This window comes from Anomaloglossus baeobatrachus, chromosome 2 (assembly GCF_048569485.1).
Source record: "Anomaloglossus baeobatrachus isolate aAnoBae1 chromosome 2, aAnoBae1.hap1, whole genome shotgun sequence".
In the NCBI taxonomy this organism is placed as follows: Eukaryota; Metazoa; Chordata; class Amphibia; order Anura; family Aromobatidae; genus Anomaloglossus; species Anomaloglossus baeobatrachus.
The window spans coordinates 155,323,470-155,341,951 of NC_134354.1; the positions used below are offsets into that span (position 1 = coordinate 155,323,470).

An 18,482-nucleotide genomic window follows, 5' to 3' on the forward strand; every position below is an offset into this window, starting at 1 on the left:
GTTTGCTGTCATTTTGATAAAATCAATGTTTTCTCTGCTGCAGATCTAGCAGTTAGGCGGGCTTTGCACACTACGACATCGCAGGTGCGATGTCGGTGGGGTCAAATCGAAAGTGACGCACATCCGGCGTCACTTGCGATGTCGTAGTGTGTAAATCCTAGATGATACGATGAACGAGCGCAAAATCGTCGTCATCGTATCATCGCTGCAGCCTCCGACATTTCCATAATGCCGGGGGAGCGACAGGTGCGATGTTGTTCCTCGCTCCTGCGGCACCACACATCGCTGTGTGTGAAGCCGCAGGAGCGAGGAACTTCACCTTACCTGCCTCCCGGCTGCAATGAGAAGGATGGAGGTGGGCGGGATGTTTACATCCTGCTCATCTCCGCCCCTCCACTTCAATTGGCCGCCTGCCGTGTGACGTCACTGTGACGCCGCACGACCTGCCCCCTAAGGAAGGAGGCGGGTCGCCGGCCAGAGGGACGTCGCACGGCAGGTATGTGCGTGTAAAGCTGCCGTAGCGATAATAATCGCTACGGCAGCTTTCACTATATATCGAACGTGCGACGGGGGCGGGACTATCGCTGCAGCATCGGTAACACATTGTTACCGATGTTGCAACGTGCAAAGCCCGCCTTAGGGTATGGTTCAACTTGATCTCCTGTGAGTGCAAGCACTCTGTTGGCTCTCACAAGAAGTGAGTCATGGCAGCATCAGGGGTCATCAGCTGACCCCGCGCTACCATGACAAGATCAAGGTGCCCTGTGATTGCATCATGGGGCTGCCGATGGTGGTGGGGAACAACATTATTCCTGCCACGGCCATTTAATAGTGCTTTCAGTATTTGACAGCGCAATCTAAGGGGTTAACAGGAATGGGTGGATGTCCGATCCACCTGCACCTTTTACCCACACGTCTGCTGATCCGATCAGCAGATATATGCGGGGATTATTACAGGCTCACCACTTGAGCACACGATAACTGGAGGGAGGCGACGAAGAACGTACCAGTACATCCTTGGTTCTACAGGGGTTAAAATCCTGTAGGTCGTGCAAGAACCCACTGCTCATGCCAGCACATGTATAGGGCATTAAAAGTTCACCAATCACCATCTGTATGATCCAGAGAAGTCATGGGAGAAGGTCATGTTGGCAGAGGAAACCAAAATACAATGTTTTGGTATCACTCTCTGTGTTTGAAGGAAGAGGAAGGATTGTCAGGATTTTTTTAAATTCTATCAGTCACAGTCGAAGTGTACATACGATAAAAATTATAGACCTCTCCATTGTTTGTGGGTAGGAAAACTTGCAAAATCCGGAGTGTATCAAATATCTTTTCTTTACTGTATGTAATTTTACAATATATTGTAATATGGTTGCATTGTTTATATAGATAACAAAAAGAATCAAATCTCTTTTCCACCATTAATAGTGAATAATATTACTAATAAAAAAAATACTTAAATAAAAAAGAATCAAAAAGTCAGAATTTTGGGGGATTTTTGGTCGCAGCTGTGAAGACATGAGGGTCTGGGGTACTCGCATCTGCTGGCTTGGCTGTATTTAGAAAAGCCGCATGGACCAGGGCTCATCCCACTGAATGCCCATACTCCTTCCCCATGGACATAACACTTCACAGACAACACAGCGTGAAGGTATCACACTCCGCTTAGACTTTATTGGATATGTGGCGCCCTGGACTAGCCAGGTAGCCACAGACATAACACACACACACACCCACCCCCCAGACAGTTACATTAGTCAGACAAAAACCCTTGTTGCCTTCCTCCAGGGTCTGATGTCCACACCAGGTGGGGCGGAGCCAGGCGGTTGGCCCCACCCACCGAGGAGTTCACAGGCCTGGAGGCGGGAAAGCAGCAAGTTGAGTCTAGGAGGTGAAAGTGAGAGGTCACGTACTGCGAGTGTCTGGGTAGGGGCCCAGGCACTGACAGGAAGGTCGGCAGACAGTGGTGGCCGTCGGCAGGAGTTGGTGGAACTCTGCAAAGCCGTAAGGACCGGGGCTGGGCGGTGGCCCACCGGTACCGAACCGGGGAGCGGAGGGAAGCTAAGCACACACAGGCAGGGCCATCGGACCCCGACCAGGCTTGGAGCCGCCGACAATAGTCAAATCCGAGTGTGACAGGAACCCCAGGGGTTTCCTATCAACCAAGTCCCGATTGAAGGCAACCGTCCGCACCGTGAGGATATACAGCCACCGCAACCGGCTAGAGATTCAAGGGCCAGCGCCTGCGGGCAAAACGGGCTCCTCCGGCACCTATACGTCGGGGAGCAGACTACCGTTGGGAAGCCTGCAGAGTCAACACAGTACACAAAGGTGCAGGGAAAGACGCCGCCATCACCTGTCCGGGGAGAGACACTGCAGCCGGCTGCGGGACCCATCCATCCAGCCATTTGGTTTACCGGAGACTTTGTGCATTTGTTGCTGAGTGAGTACACCAGTGCCACCCGGCACCGCGCCGCGCTGTCCCTGCAACCCTGCACCTCACCAACCCTGCCTCCCCGTCACACCACCAGGCCCCGGGACCACCAACCCCTACCCACGGAGGGGGAAAACAACATCCCAGCTACTCCCTACCATCGCTTCCGTGATCCCCGTCACCAGCAGCGGTGGTGCCCATCTTCACCACAACCCGTGGGTGGCGTCACAGACTAAATCCCCAAACAAACCACCCCCTTTTCACTCACGGGCGAGGAGCGCCGCTCGAGTCCCCGGATCCGGCCCACCGCTCTAGCCACCAAGCAGCAGCCGCAGCGTCGTACCCGAGCATTAGCGAGCGCAGCGGCCCGACGCCCGCGACAACTTGGCGTCTTGAACAGGATAGAACCAGTCAACCTACCGGTATAGGTGCACCTTGCAGTCCCCGCTGGCGGCGTCCGGCTGAAAAATTTGAAGCGCCACCATCTTTGGCGCGAAGATTTCCCGCTTGAGCATCTTCCCCAAGCAGGGAAGGCGCGAAAGCGAAGACCCGCCCCCAACAAGCAGAAGTGCTAGAAAGAACCAAGTGGGGGCGGGTGAGAGTCTGCCTAATGTAACCGAGGCCATAAAGGCAGAGATGCCAGGACTCTACAAGCCATACAGTTCCTGGAACACTGCTGCACAAGATGTCCCGTCCGTCCGGCACTGCTGAAACCCCAGAGCCCATGCCAGGAACAGCGGCGTGGGTGGAGGTCCAGACCGCACAAATGTGCAGCCGCCTGCAGGCCCAAGTGCAGTTCTTCTTGGAAGGATGGGTGGATGACATGGCAGAAGTGGCGGCGGCCGTGCGGAGATATGAGATGGAGGCAACGTTGGAGGAGCGGGTAAGCGACCCACGCCCGTGTCCCAGAAGGACCGGTCGCTGCGGCCGAGGGGACCGGTCTGCATCTGCTCACCCTGCTGCCTCCCCCGTTACCCGTATCGGTTGCTGCTACCCCGCCACTAGGCCCTCTATCCCTAATACCAGTAGCGGAGCTCCGCCCATCTGCCCTGGAGGGCCAGCCTGGAAGCGATGTCTGCAGACGACCCGCATCGCTGCCATGGAAGATCCAGCGGGAGGTGCCCATCCGCGAAGAGGAGCCATCGGCACCGGAAGTGGCCGCATCCAAGACTGTCCCGGCTCCAGTAGTCCGTCCGGTCCAGAAGGAGGTCCAGCCGGTGAGGATTCCTGTTCCCAAACCCCAAACCTCGGCTGAGGCTGCGCCGGGTCGCCGCTGCGAGGCAGCACCCCAGGCCACGTCACCGCGGGACCTTCCAAAAAGGGTGCCAGTTGTGGGCAGCGTGAAGGAAGTCCCGCGGGGCCCGGCCCGTGCGTGGGGGAATACAGATGCCCCTTACTGGGTCAGGGAGCCGAACCCGCTGGGCCGTGAAATTGCTGAGAGAGAGCGCCAGAGGGCTGAGATGGGGGCCCATACCATCTGTGAGAAGGACCACCTCCAAAATGCCACCTTCCGGGTATGGGGCCCGGTGTATGAGGGGCAGGTCCGGAGATTTGACCCTCACCGGGGTTACGGCTTTATATACGAACCGGGCCTGGAGGCCGAAGTGTTTGTAGCCCGCCGGGATGTACATGCCCATCTGCCGACGGGCCACCCGGGCCGTGACCTGCTGCCGGGAGACCTAGTGGTTTACACTCGACACTGCGGGGAGAGAGGCTGGTATGCCCTCGATGTGAAGGTGAGGGAGGGCCGCAGTTTCCAGGCGAAGTCCCAGTCCTCTCCCCCACCTTGCTGTCAGGATGTCGAGGTGGAGAAGGTCTATGAAGAAGTCGACCTAAAATAAAGGCAGCGGTCCACCGTTGCACCCTGTTGTCCCCGTTGGGACCTTTAGCACTGTTACTGATGTGAGTGAATGAAAATTAATCAAACCGAAAAATCACCAGATTCCCGTCCGAGAAGAGAACCATCCCCGTTGGGACTGGAGTTGCCCCTTTTGTTAAGTTACTCCCCATACCCACATGAGAAACTGCTCATGGACATGGCCGACAACTTGCAGGCCACTCACGAACTTGTGGGCTTGTAAATAATATTGTGGGATGGATACCATTGCCGCCTCCGGAGAGGCTGATTTGGAGGATGGGCCTGGAGGAAAGTGATGGCCCAGGCCCGCCACTACCGTAACCGGTGGCGATCCTCCGGGGGTCAGGGGTTCCCCCTTGGACATGGGGTCCCCTGAAGTGACAGTCGGGTGCGACTTACCATACCTGTTCTCTCTCGGGCAGCCTGAACCTGGACTGGGGCAAAGGGGTGCTGCCCACTTCTTAGGGGAAGCATCAGGGCTAGGTTGCTTGGGTGGGACATGGGGTCCCCTGAAGTGACAGTCGGTGCGAATTACCGTACCTGTTCTCGCTCGGGCAGCCTGAACCTGGACTGGGGCAAAGGGGTGTTGCCCACTTCTTAGGGGAAGCATCAGGGCTAGGTTGCTTGGGTGGGAGAGCGGAAGACATCCGTCCGTCCATTATTAAAAATGTTTATGTGTGTTGTAACGTTTAAGAGGACCTAAAATATGCTTATGTTTCATGTTTTACCGTTTTTCCCATGTTATTTATATTTCTACAGTTTGAAAAATAAAACCGGTGATGGACGGGCAGCCCGCGGACGGTCTGCATTTTACCAAGGGGGAATGTGGCACCCTGGACTAGCCAGGTAGCCACAGACAAAACACACACACACACACCCACCCCCCAGACAGTTACATTAGTCAGACAAAAACCCTTGTTGAATAGAATATAGTGTATTTTTTTCTTATTTTATAATAAATTATGGAGTTAAATTAATGGGGTCATTCAAAAGTAAAACGTACAAGCTGTAATATGACTACAATGGTAGCAGAGCCAGCTCACCTGAAGCCTCTCTGTTCACATAGTCAGAGACCTGTCAGTCACTGTCAGCCGGGAGAAGCCGCCAGGGACCCATTTGTATGAATAGTGTCCCAGGGGGCCACAAAAAATAAGTTTTTCTCCCAAACGTCGCAGTGTCTGAGAGTGAAATATACCTGGCCATTATTATACAGCCTGTGCCTGGTACATGCTGCCAATGGTTTGGACACCACAAATCAAATGACAGGTTCCCTTTAAAGGGAATCTGTCACCAGGTTTTTCCTCCCTCATCTGAGAGCAGCATAACGTAGGGGCAAATATCCTGATTCCAGCGATGTGTCACTTACTGAGCTGTTTGCTGTCATTTTGATAAAATCAGTGTCTTCTCTGCTGCAGATCTAGCAGTTATACAAAGCTCATTATTATGCTGGCAGTATGCCAAGTAGTCATGTAAGGATAATCTACTGCTGATTAAACAGTGATTTTTATCAAATCTATACTAAGCAGCCCAGTAAGTGACACATCACTGGAATCAGGATCTCTGCCCCTATGTCATGCTGATCTCAAATTAGGTGGCAAAATCCCACTCAAATGGGTTTGAATCCCACTATGGACACCATCTGCAAGGAGTTTGTATGTTCTCCCCGTGTTTGCGTGGGATTCCTCCCACACTCCAATGACATACTGATAGGGAAATTAGATTGTGAGCCCCAATGGGGACAGTGTTCCTGATGTATGTAAAGCGCTGCGGAATAAGTTAGTGCTATATAGAAATAAAGATTTATTTATTTATTTTATTTATTTAAGTGCTGCGAAATATGTTAGCGCTATATAAAAATAAAGATTTTTTTTTTAATTTATATTGGAGAGTGACCCATGACTCAAGGTGCCAAAGCACTGACGCCGTAAAGGGTTAATTAGCTGATCCTATCCATTTCAGGCTGCATAGTAAAAACCTTTGTAAATATGAACAAATTAATTGATTTTTTTTTTTTTTCAGGAATGGTTGGACATTGTAATGACATGATGCACCTTGCGCTGTCCCGGGGTAAGGCACGCCATAGTGTCTGCTGGCGACACAGTTACATTGATATATAGCAGATCCCGAATATTTAGTAAGAGGATTGAGTGAAGATAAAATGTTCCCACACAGTTCAGACACTTGGAACAAAGAAGAGATCCCATAGCAACGGTGTAGTATGGAAGTGAGTGGTGAGGCTTCCCTGTAGATGGCTGTGCCCTGGCACTGCTGCAGTGGGGCACTGCTGCCATCCTCCAGGGCATGCAGCAGGGTGCACAATGGAGGCACTTGTTATCTCAGGCAGCAGGAGCTCATCCATTAGACTTTTTCTTCTTTCCTTGTAAGGCTTTCCTGTTTTAATTCAGGCTTGTGAGCTGGAGGGTGGCGAGGAGCTGAGGATTGGCTAGGACTGCATTCTCCATTGGGTGGCAGTAACAGTATCGTGTTTGTGCCTTGCAGTTGCAGCAGGCTGGAGAATGCATTCAATCAAATGAGGAGATCTTATTGAAACACTGGCTTCATTTATGCATTGCAGTTTGTGCCTATCTGTGTCTCTCCATCACCTCCCTCCCTGTGTGCCTGTCTTTCTGGATGGTGGCTGCTCATCAAGTTGCATTATTACATGGTGCTCATCTTCATTGGGGATTAGCTTCATTCCGGAGCTCACAGACAACTGATTTTGATCCCTTTTCCCTCCGTCTTCAGCCTGGTTTTGGAGTGTTAGGACCCAGGAGAAGCCCTTCCCAGCAGTTCTTTCACATAGCAGTACAGTGCAAGGAAAACCCCATTGGATCTGTTATTGCAGGATACTTGTGAAATATACATGCACTGCTTCTTCTTCTTCTGTTTCTTCTTCTGCATCTTGAATATGGAGAGCTCTTCCATGTATAGGGGGGCTTTGCTCTGAGGCTGCAGGCACACAGGAGGCTTTTATTCTCCCTGTTGATAACAGACTTCTATGGTTCTTTTTTTTTTAATTTCTGTTCTTTTTTATCCTTTTGATTCACACCTGGATTGGATCTTGTACACTGAACAGAACTGGCTACTTTGAGAGCTGGAGCAGGGTCTGCTAGATGGAATTATCCTGTATGGTGGGGAACTTGGCACTTGTGAATGGGGATTCTTATGCTGCTTGCTAGCAGAAGAAAAAATACATCTTTATATTTCTATCCACATCTCAAGGAAATAATCATCATAAAAAGCCTGGATCTGCTGACTAAGCATTGTGATGCCCAGCTCTCACCTTGCTGACTGATCCCGACAGCAGAGTATTTTGGAAGATCGTGCTGGGTAAGATGATTTTCCTTTCCAGAAAGCATGCAGTGGTCTATAACTACTGAAACTTGGGTGCTGAGGAATAAGGGGACTCCCTGGATGCTGCTGCAGACTATTCCTCTACATTGGGAAATCTAGAACTGCAGATAACACTTGTGATGATGGTGGGTTATACCATTCTGCCATTTATCATATGCATCTGCATTATACAGAATCCAGAGCCAGGTAAAGGGTTAATGCAGTGGTAGCATAAATCAGATATAAAAGCTTTTTCCACATTGTATATGATAAGGACAGTAGTGTCTGGTGCATTGATCTCACAGGCTGCAGCAGCACCCTGCATGGTTACATAGATTTCCACCACTGCCATTATTTTCCTTTTCAGCAGGAGGTTAAATGACATTAAGTGTATTGGTATGGATTGGTATGCAATTATTTCTGCAGATTCTGCAGGAGAATAATATAGCTGCAAGCTGTTGGAGGAAAAATCGAGCAGCACAATGCCTGGGCTGGCAGAATCAGTTTCAAGCACAATCCCCGGTCTGTCACAGTCACTACAGCATTGCTGTCAATTAAAGCACATAGATCCCATCAAAAGGATTCCTATACTGTATGCAGCGAGCAGTGAGGGCATAGGCGAAACCCGAGTCTGGGCTACAATCTCTATAGGTGAAGAAGGTCTCTGGACTTCAAAAGTTCTCAAAAATGTCTATATTGGGGGAAAAGTGGGTCTTCATACATCTAAAGTTCAGTCTGATGGGAACTACATCAGAAAAGGTGATAGGGCACCTGGCATGCAGTAAGTTAGGAGTATCCCTTGAAAAAGCCAGGTATGCAGAAGAATATAGACTACCCCACCCATAGGATTATATAAATAACTTGCTCTAACTTCTCCTGTCACCAGAAGACTGGAGATGAATTGACAGGGAGAGTGGGAGTAAGGAGGGAGGCGAGGATCTGGAGAAGATGAGATTTTGCTGCAATTCTAAAATTGTCAGCCATGCAGTTGGCACCAGCTTTCCCACAGTAGAGGTATTCCATGGGTCAGTGGACGGCTAATCAAAGCCGCTAGGTTGGCACCCCACTTTATTCACAACTCCAGAATATAGCAAGTGTAGCACTTAACAATGGTCCCATTGACAAGATCAGCCTGCAGTCTTAGTCAAGGTCAGTGTTGAGGCCAGGGCTTTGGTACAATGTTTGCTAACAATGAAGTGGGGTTAGGGAGGTCCAGAAAGGGATTGTGAATAGCACCAACTGCATGGGACTGGAATACAACTAGTTTTCTTGTGTGTTTATCCGTCCAATGCTAAGGGAAGCAGCTAGCCACCAAATCTCTGGCCAAGTCCGGCAATCGGATAGAAAAACTACCCAATCATTACCATTGATTGCAATTAACCATTAAACCATTTGGTTTAATACTACATCAGCATCGATAAAAGATGGGGTGACATTTTTCCAAGTTGGCAAGGGTTAATGATGATGAAAATAACACAGAATGACACCAAGGAGAATTATCTTGCTTAAAAATGGCTAATACTAGGAAAAATATTAATAAACTTTTTTTTTACCAGGAGATAATTGCTGCTTATATTTATTCTTCGGTTAATTACAAATAAAATTATATATATATATATATATATATATATATATATATATATATATATATATATATATATATATATATATATATATATATATTATATAATATATAATTATTGGACATATATTGTTTCTAAATACAGAAATGCAGGCAATCTGTGTTGTATAGGGAAGAAGATGGCTAATAAGCCACCAAAGAGCAAACCGGTCCATGGGTGAAGAGGAGAGGCAGGATCTAAGTTGTTTAGCATCCTTTGCAGCATGGTATAATTATGTTGAGGCCAGGAAGATGGATGTGTTAGAAAAGCCATTTGTCTCATATTCCATTGTACAAGTGATAACCATACATGATTAATTGCGTCTCCAAGATCTCAGAAATACCAGCAAAGCAGCTCCTCAGAATAGGTAGACAATTCCTTAAGTGATAGTATGTTATCACCATTCAGAATGTGGAAGGCACAATTGTATTGTTCTGGGGACCTCCTGAAGAGATGATCTCCCTGCTAACCTGTGCTACCCCAGCACATTACAAAGCATGGCAGCTTCTGCTTTGTAAGTGAGAGGAACGAGCTTATACAGGCTGCAATTTTACTGTTAGGTCTTCATGCTGGCAAAAATGCAATGTGTACTCTGACACGATACAGATGGAGCAGACTTTACTGTACTTTATTATGGAGTTCTCTGTAGTCACACACTACACACTAAAGGGGTTTTCTCACGAACAAAGTTAATTTTAATGAATATATCTTGGAATAATAAAAAGTTCTACAATTGGATGTGTTTACAAAAAATGTCCCTGTGCTGAGATAATCTTACAGTATATATATGCCCCTGCTGTGTACTGTGTAATGGCCGTGTCTGACTATACAGGGACATGGTCTGATCGTATCACATCGCCTAAGCTGGGGACGACGCAAAAGAGTATACAGACAGGACAGCACAGGATCACAAATAATTTTTGTGTGAGGTAAAACATTGCTTAAAAACAGGCAGGAAAAAGTTTTACCTCACAGAAAGGAAAATGTTTTACCTCTCAAAAAGAATCAGATACGATCCCATGCTGTGCTCTCTGTAGACTCTTTTTTGCATCCTCCCCTGCTCAGGAGCTGGGAAATTATCAGACCATGTAACTGTATGGTCAGACACGGCCATTACACAGTACATAGGTGCGCACTTATAAAATTAGCTCAACATGGGAACATTTTTTTTAATCATGTCCAATTGGGGAACTTATTATTATTTCTAGATCTATTTATTAAAATGAACTTTAAAATTAACTTTCTTTGTGGGAAAACCTCTTTAATTGTTTCACAGCGATGGAATACTTTGCATGTGCTGGAATGTTATGGATTGGCGTATATAGCCGTCTAGGCCTCCTGTATAAAAACAATGTACTGTATGTATATGGGCAATGTAAGGCCCTAGAGTAGAAAATAAATATTATGTACTATAGGTATATGGGCAATGTAAGACCCTAGAGTAGAAGGGAAATACAATGTAGTGTATGTATATGGGCAATGTAAGACCCTAGAGTAAAAGGTAAAAACAATGTAGTGTATGTATATGGGCAATGTAAGACTCTAGAGTAAAAAGTAAAAACTAGGTACGGTATGTATATGGGCAATGTAAGACCCTAGAGTAGAAGGTAAATACAATGTACTGTATGTATATGGGCAATGTAAGACCCTAGAGTAAAAGATAAATATAATGTACTATAGGTATATGGGCAATGTAAGACCCTGGAGTAGAAGGATAGGACATTAATCTATAGGGATAAAATAATCAGTTTTTATTTATCCATCTATGTATCCATCTATCTATCTATCCATCTATCTATCCATCTATCTATCCATCTATTAACTATCCATCCATCTATCTATCTATCCATCTATCTATCCATCTATCTATCTATCATCTATCTATCTATCTATCTATCTATCTATCCATCTATCTATCTATCTATCTATCTATCTATCTATCTATCTATCTGTCTGTTTCTTTTATCCCGCTTCCCATCATTCCTCTATAATGCAATTCCTTTCCATCTGCAATGTGTTGCTTGTCGTCTATGACGGTATGGAGCTTTTCTCATGCCTCCATCCTTCAGGGGTCAGAATAGCACTATGGCTGCAGTACTGTACTTGCGTATCTCGGATTCCTGTTACAATACAGTAACGCCCTGTTCATCTATTAGCATTTATGTACAACACTCTATAGTATCTACATTCCTTCACTGATATAATATGAGCAACCTTGAGCATACAAAGGAATGATAAAACAAGAGGCAGAGTAACATAATAAATGACACCAAGATGTATTTTCCGAGCCCACAGTGTGTACGTTGTCTCAGTAATGGCCTGTAGCTTGGAGACTTACGTTCCTAGATTCAGGATGGCATTTCCATTCTTCTTTTGAGTTCTCACATCACAAATGATACCTAAGATAATGTCTAATTATATTGGTTTGGACAGTTTTGGGGGCCATTTTTCATTGTTATAAAAATAGAAAAAGACATTTGAGACAAATAGGTTTTTAACTAGTTCATGTCCAATATAAAGTTACAGTAATAACTATTTCTGCTACTACTAGTACTAATAATAATAGAAGTTATAGCAAATATTCATTCATGGGCATTTATCTAGAATGTTCTTTGACTTTTCCCTGGATTTACAAGTAATTTCTAACTGGAATTGCACGTTATCTTTCCAGTTTACATTCCCTATATCAATTGCTTCATTCCTAAGTCAGACACAAATGACCACACTTTTTTGCCCTTTGCTCACCTGTGCATCAGCTGATGTGATGGATGTCTGGGAATGATCCCATAGAAATCTACTAGATCAGTTCTGCCATAAATTTTCTTCTAGTATTTCACTACTTCTTCAGAGGGACTTACAAACGATAGCTATGCTATGCATGTGGCAAAGAGGCCTAAACCATAGATGGAAGCCATGGGCTGAAAAACTGTGAGTAATTATAGGAGGCCACATAATCGCCCTCCAGGTAATCTAGATATAGAGATACATAAAGATGCTTTTCTTGCAGGAAGTTGATCTGGGCTGTTTGCCACATTGCGTGATGAAATGCAATATTTCCAATTTACTCTCCAATCCATGCATTACATGGACTTCCTCCTCACCTATCACTTCCTGACATGTCTGTAAGCTGTCCCATATTTATAACCGATCCAACATGGAATGTGAATGACTTCTTTGACAGTAATGTTATGTAATAATATGTATAATAATGTAATCATTATATGTATGTATGTATATACAGTATTTACAGTATGTATACATACAGTATATCACAAAAGTAAATACACCTGTCACATTTTTGTAAAGATTTTATTACATCTTTTCATGGGACACTGAAGTATGACACTTTGATACAATTTAAAGTAGTCAGTGTACAGCTTGTATAACAGTGTAAGTTTGGAGTGCCCTCTAAATAACTCAACACACACCCATTGACATCTGACACCAAAAGTGAGTACCCTCTAAGGTGAAAAGTGGCCAAATTGTGCCCAAGTAGCCATTTTTCCACCCCTGTGTCATGTGACTCATTACTGTTACAAGGTTTGATGTGTCAATGGGGAGCAGGGGTGTTACATTTGGTGTTATCACTCACATACTCTCTTATACTGGTCACTGGAAGTTCAACATGGCTCCTCGTAGCAAATAATTCTCAGAAAAATTGAAAAAAAGAATTCCTACTCTATGTAAAGATGGCCTTGGCTATAATAAAATTGCCAACACCCTGACACTGAGCTGCAGCATGGTGGCCAAGACGAAACAGTGGTTTAGCAATACAGGTTCCACTCAAAACAGGCTCTCCATTTTCGACCAAAGAAGTGGAATGCACATGCTCCGCGTCATCTCCAGAGGTTATCTTTTCAAAGTAGATGTACAAGTGCTGTCAGCAGTGCGGCAGATGTTATAGCTGTAGAGGATCAGCCTGACACTGCTCAGATCATACACCACACACTGTATCAAGTTGGTCTGCATGGCTATCATCCCAGAAGGAAGCCTCTTCTAAAGATGATGCACCAGAAAGCCTGCAGTTTGCTGAAGACAAGCAAACTAAGGATTCGGATTACTGGAATCATGTCCTGTGGTCTGATGAGATCAAAATAAACTTATTTGGTTCAGATGGTGTCAAGTGTGTGTGGCAGCAAGCATGTGTGGAATACAGAGACAAATATGCCTTGCCTACAGTAAAGCATGGTGTTGGGAGTGTAATGGTTTGGGGCTGCATGAGTGCTGCCGGCTGTGGGCAGCTAGAGGTAATTGAGGGAACCATGAATGTCAACATGTACTGTGACATACTCCAGCAGAGCATGATCCCCATACTGGGCTGCAGGGCAGTATTCCAAAAGGGTAACAATCCCAAAAACACCTCCAAGATGACCTCTGCCTTGCTAAAGAAACTGAGGGTATAGGTGCTGGACTAGTCAAACATGTCTCAAATCCTATTGAATATCTGTGGGGCATCCTCAAATGGAAAGTGGAGAAGCGCACGGTCTCTAACATCTACCACCTCCGTGATGTCATCGTGGAGGATGAAAGAGAATTCCAATGGCTCCTGTGAAACGCTAGTAAACTCCATGCCCAAGAAGTAAGGCAGTCCTTCAAACTAATGGTGGCCACACATAATATTGATCCTTTGGGTACAATTTGGGCATTTTCACCTAGGGGTGCACTCACCTTTTTTCCCAGCGATTTTGACATTATTGGCTGTTTTCTGAGTTATTTAGAGGGCACCAAATTTACACTGTTATACAAGCCGTACACTGACTACTTTACATTGTATCAAAGTGTCATACCTTCAGTGTTGTTCCATGAAAAGATATAATAAAATATTTAAAAAAAAAGATACATAGACTAAAAATGACAGGAGTGGGCCAGCCCATAAGTAGTTGGCAAAATACACTCCATTTAATATGTACTGACAAAGCAGCATCTTATTCATTTAACATTCTACCCATAGGCAAGAATTGTAATTCACAGAAATCATATAGAAGGCCCAGATGTGTATGTGCAAGCTGTATATTAAAATAAGGAATATTAAGGTCAAGGAAGTCTTTCTTATCTTTTTTGACGCTGTGTATTTTCAGTACAAGCAAAGTGGATGGGATTTATAGAAGTCTCCTGTCCCCGCGCTTCTTTTTAATGCTGCATAAACTAACCTGTGTTGCATTTCTCCAAGCCGCAGCACCTCAATTTACCTTGTGGGTATGCTGAGTTTTCTATGTGTAATTTCTAGGGATGATCGAATACCTCAAATATTCGGGTTCGTGAATATCCGACGAATAGGTCTCCGCTATGCGAATATTCGATGTGCAATGTAAGTCTATGGGAAGCCCGAATAGTTCCGAATAGTTGTTATTCGGGCTTCCCATAAACTTACAATGCGCATTGAATATTCGTGAATAGTCGAATAGCGGCTACCTATTCGGCAAATATTCGCGAAGCCAAATATTTGAGGTATTCGATCATCCCTAGTAATTTCCCCTAGACCTGCATTAGATACAGAATTTCCACAGGTAAAAAAACCCACACTTGCGTTTTCGGGTCGTTTACGGGGCTAAATGCATAAAAAACCCTTGTAATGTGCACATAACAATGTCAATACTAGGAAGTTTAAAAAAACATAACAGCTTTATTTAAAGTCCGACCCATCAAACAGAGAGAAAAAACGCAGCACGCATTGAAAAAATGCACGTCAACTAAGGTGCGGAGATGGTGCAAAAATTCTGCAGCGTCAAAAACTCAATGGATTCTGATTGTGGGAATGTGGCCTAATACACCAATTTTAGCACACAAACATTTTGTTATAAAAATGTAAAAACAAATAAGTGGTGCAGCATTGCATTTGATATAAGCATTGAATAAATGTACCATATTTGAATTTAATGAATTTTGTATTTAATCCAAATCATTTAGGCACATTGTTCACGTTGTATAAATGGCCTCCATTTTAGTTATGTGTCATGGAGAGCTCTACATGTTTACATTGAATTGAGGCTTTGGTGGATGCTTAATAGTGGTATACCTCACTCATCTGTTTAATGGCTATGTCGCATATCTATTCATTTTGGAGCTACATGTTGACTTTGGTTGCAACACACAATGCACAGACAAAAAATGGACCACGGTGGTCATAAATCGTGGCATTGTGATATCCAGTGTTTTGTCAACGGAACCAACAAGTCACTGGGACACACAACTCCCAAGAAATCTCAATGCAGATTCCCATATAGCCAATTTTTATGAATGTCATGGATTGGAACCTGTGTAAACGGACTCTGTTAGCACAGAACGACTATTCAAGTCAAGTATCGGTACTCGGTGAATCGTGGCGCGGCCAAATATTTAAGTGCACCTTCCCACCTTCCCACCTGCTTGTTCTCCCTCTATCTCTGTCCTTCTCTATTTCTAAAATTCTGGAGGTGTCAGTCAAATAAAGGAGAGGGAGGAGATAGTGGGAAAACAAGCAGATGGGAAGGAATGCCTGGACTTGGTCTGAACAGTTGTTTTTTGCTGACATAATTTCTTTAATGAATCTGTCACCCATAAACTATATTAGGATCCTTTGAATGGATACATCATAAAGAGCTATTGAAATACTAATGATATGTCGCTTCAACAAAAACATAGCAGATTTACAGTATTGAGACTAAAATAACATCTGACTAACAGATTCCTTTCTAGAAGATACTGTAACCTTCTTTTATCTCTATAACTCTATAAGGATAATATTGCCCACTGGACCCCCTTTCTAGAAGATACTGTATAAACATACTGTAGTCTATTACTAGGGATGATCGAATACCTCAAATGTTCGGCTTCGCGAATATTTGCTGAATACGTCGCCGCTATTCGACTATTCGTGACTATTCGATGCGCAATGTAAGTCTATGAGAAACACGAATAACAACTATTCGGAACTATTCGGGCTTCCCATAGACTTACATTGCGCATCGAATATTCGCATAGTGGTGACCTATTCGTCAGATATTTACAAAGCCGAATATTTGAGGTATTCGATCATCCCTGTCTATTACCCTTCTTTTATCTCCATAGGGACAATATTGCTCAATGGACACTTTTAGTTTGTACATGTGACTAACAATCTAAATTTAAAAGTTGTGTTCCACATGCCAGTCTTACAGAAGTTGGCATATTGGGGCGTAAGATGCTCCTAATTCATTACGAGGCATACACCACTCCTGCATATTTTTTTCAGCGCGACAGAGGCACTTTAATTCTAAGCCCCCTGCCCCTGTCATATACTTACCTTCCGGCGGCTTCATCATTTTTCAGTGCTGATCCAGTTCCACTGCGCCATCTTGTATCTGTAACTTCTGAATGGACGGAACTCAAACGTTACGTCACATCAAGGTCTCAATGTCCCTGTATTAGAGCCAGAACAAGGCTCTCATAGAGTTACATTAATTTGAGACCTCCGGTGCGCTCTAGTAAACACTGGAGCAGCCAGAAGGTCACAAATCACTGGAGACTGACTGCAACAACGATGGAAAAAGATGAAGACGGTGGCAGGTGAGTATAAGACAGGGGGCAGGGGTCTTACATGAAATGCCCCACTCCTATGGTGCAATAATAATAATTACTGGAGGGGGCTTTTAGTGAAGTAAGCTCATCTTACAAGGGCTGTGTACCTCCAACACAAATAAACTCTGATTAGGGACTGAAGTAGATTTCTAGGAAAATTCATGCCACTAAAGTAAAGTGAAATGTACTGGATTACATGAGCAGGAATTAACCATGTGCTGCCCCATATCAGCTCCTCCCATCTTAATGACCGTGCCAAAATTGTCACGAAAACACCAAAATTCACAACACTTTTATACACATTTTTCACTGAATTATCCGGCAAAAAACACCGTAATGAATGGGTCTTATTGTGTGTAATAAAATTCTTAAAGGGTTATTGACATCTCCAAGATCCAATCCCAATATGTAGCAGGTATAATAATAATATTAGCAAATACCGCCATTTAGAAATATAGTATAGCCATGATGCAATATAGGCTTTTGTTCTTGAGCTAGAAATATTGCAGTTCAATTAGAACTGGACTGGATAGTTGATGATAGATACAACACACAAATGTGTGTATGTATATATATATATATATATATATATATATATATATATATATATATATATATATATATATATATATATGTGTACATATATATATATATATGTATATATATATATATATATATATATATATATATATATATATACACACACACACAACAAAATCCGTACTTTTTATGCTAAACGGTCTGAGGACTTACTTTATTTACCATAATCTCCAACATCCTATCCTAATATGTAGTAGGTGTAATAATAATAATACTAGCAAAAACCTCCGATTAGAAATATGAAATAGTTCTATTGATATAGCCATGTCTCTTACCTCATGTGCAGGGCATTGTAGCTTAAATGGAACCTGTCAGGTCCAATATGCACCCAGCACCACGAGCAGTTCTGAGTGTATATTGCTAATCCCTGTCTAACTGTCCCTGTATACACTAGCATAGATAAAGAGATCTTTAGAAAAGTATTTGTAAAGATCTTTTATCGTATGCTAAGGAGCGAGGGGACTAGTCCCCTGGGCGTTAGTTCCCCTGGCTAGTCGGCTCAATTAGCATGTTAGTACACCCCTGTGGGCAAGCTATCATGCAAATGAATGTGTAGCGTCAGAGAATGATCTCACTCACCTCTCCGCTGCCATCACCTCTGATGCTGGATTTCGACTCAGTGCGCATGACCCCAGAGTTTGGGTCATGCGCACTACTTCAGTTTGAAGCGAGGACACGTACACCCGGCTTCATAGTGCGCCTGACCCAAACTTTGGGGTCATGCGCACTGAGCCAAAATCTCCCGACGGATGCAATGGCTGCGGAGAGGTGGGTGAGATCATCCTGTGACGCTGCGTATTTATTAGCATGCCCACAGAGTCGTACAAACATGCTAATGAGGGTGACTGGCCAGGGGAACTAACGCCGTGGGGGCTAGTCCCCGCGCTCATTTGCATACGGTAAAAGATCTTTAGAAATACTTTTTCTAAAGCTCTCTTTATCTATACTAGTGTATACAGGGATGGTTAGGTAGGGAGTAGCAATATACCCCCAGAACTGCTCGTGGTGCTGGGTGCATATTACATCTGACAAGTTCCCTTTAGGTATCCATGGTTATGACCAGAAGCATCTAAATGTCACTATATGAGTCGTCGTA

At 44.4% G+C, this 18,482-nt stretch overlaps 1 protein-coding gene across 1 annotated transcript in view; it reads left to right on the forward strand.

Moving 5' to 3' along the window:
- Window positions 1-6,809: 6,809 nt before the first annotated feature.
- Window positions 6,810-18,482, forward strand: part of IL1RAPL1 (interleukin 1 receptor accessory protein like 1) — a 2,286,687-nt gene continuing 2,275,014 nt past the window's right edge. The window contains exon 1 of the mRNA XM_075335457.1: window positions 6,810-7,625. The gene's annotated coding sequence lies outside the window, so the exon portion shown is untranslated. The remainder of the gene's footprint in view (window positions 7,626-18,482) is intronic.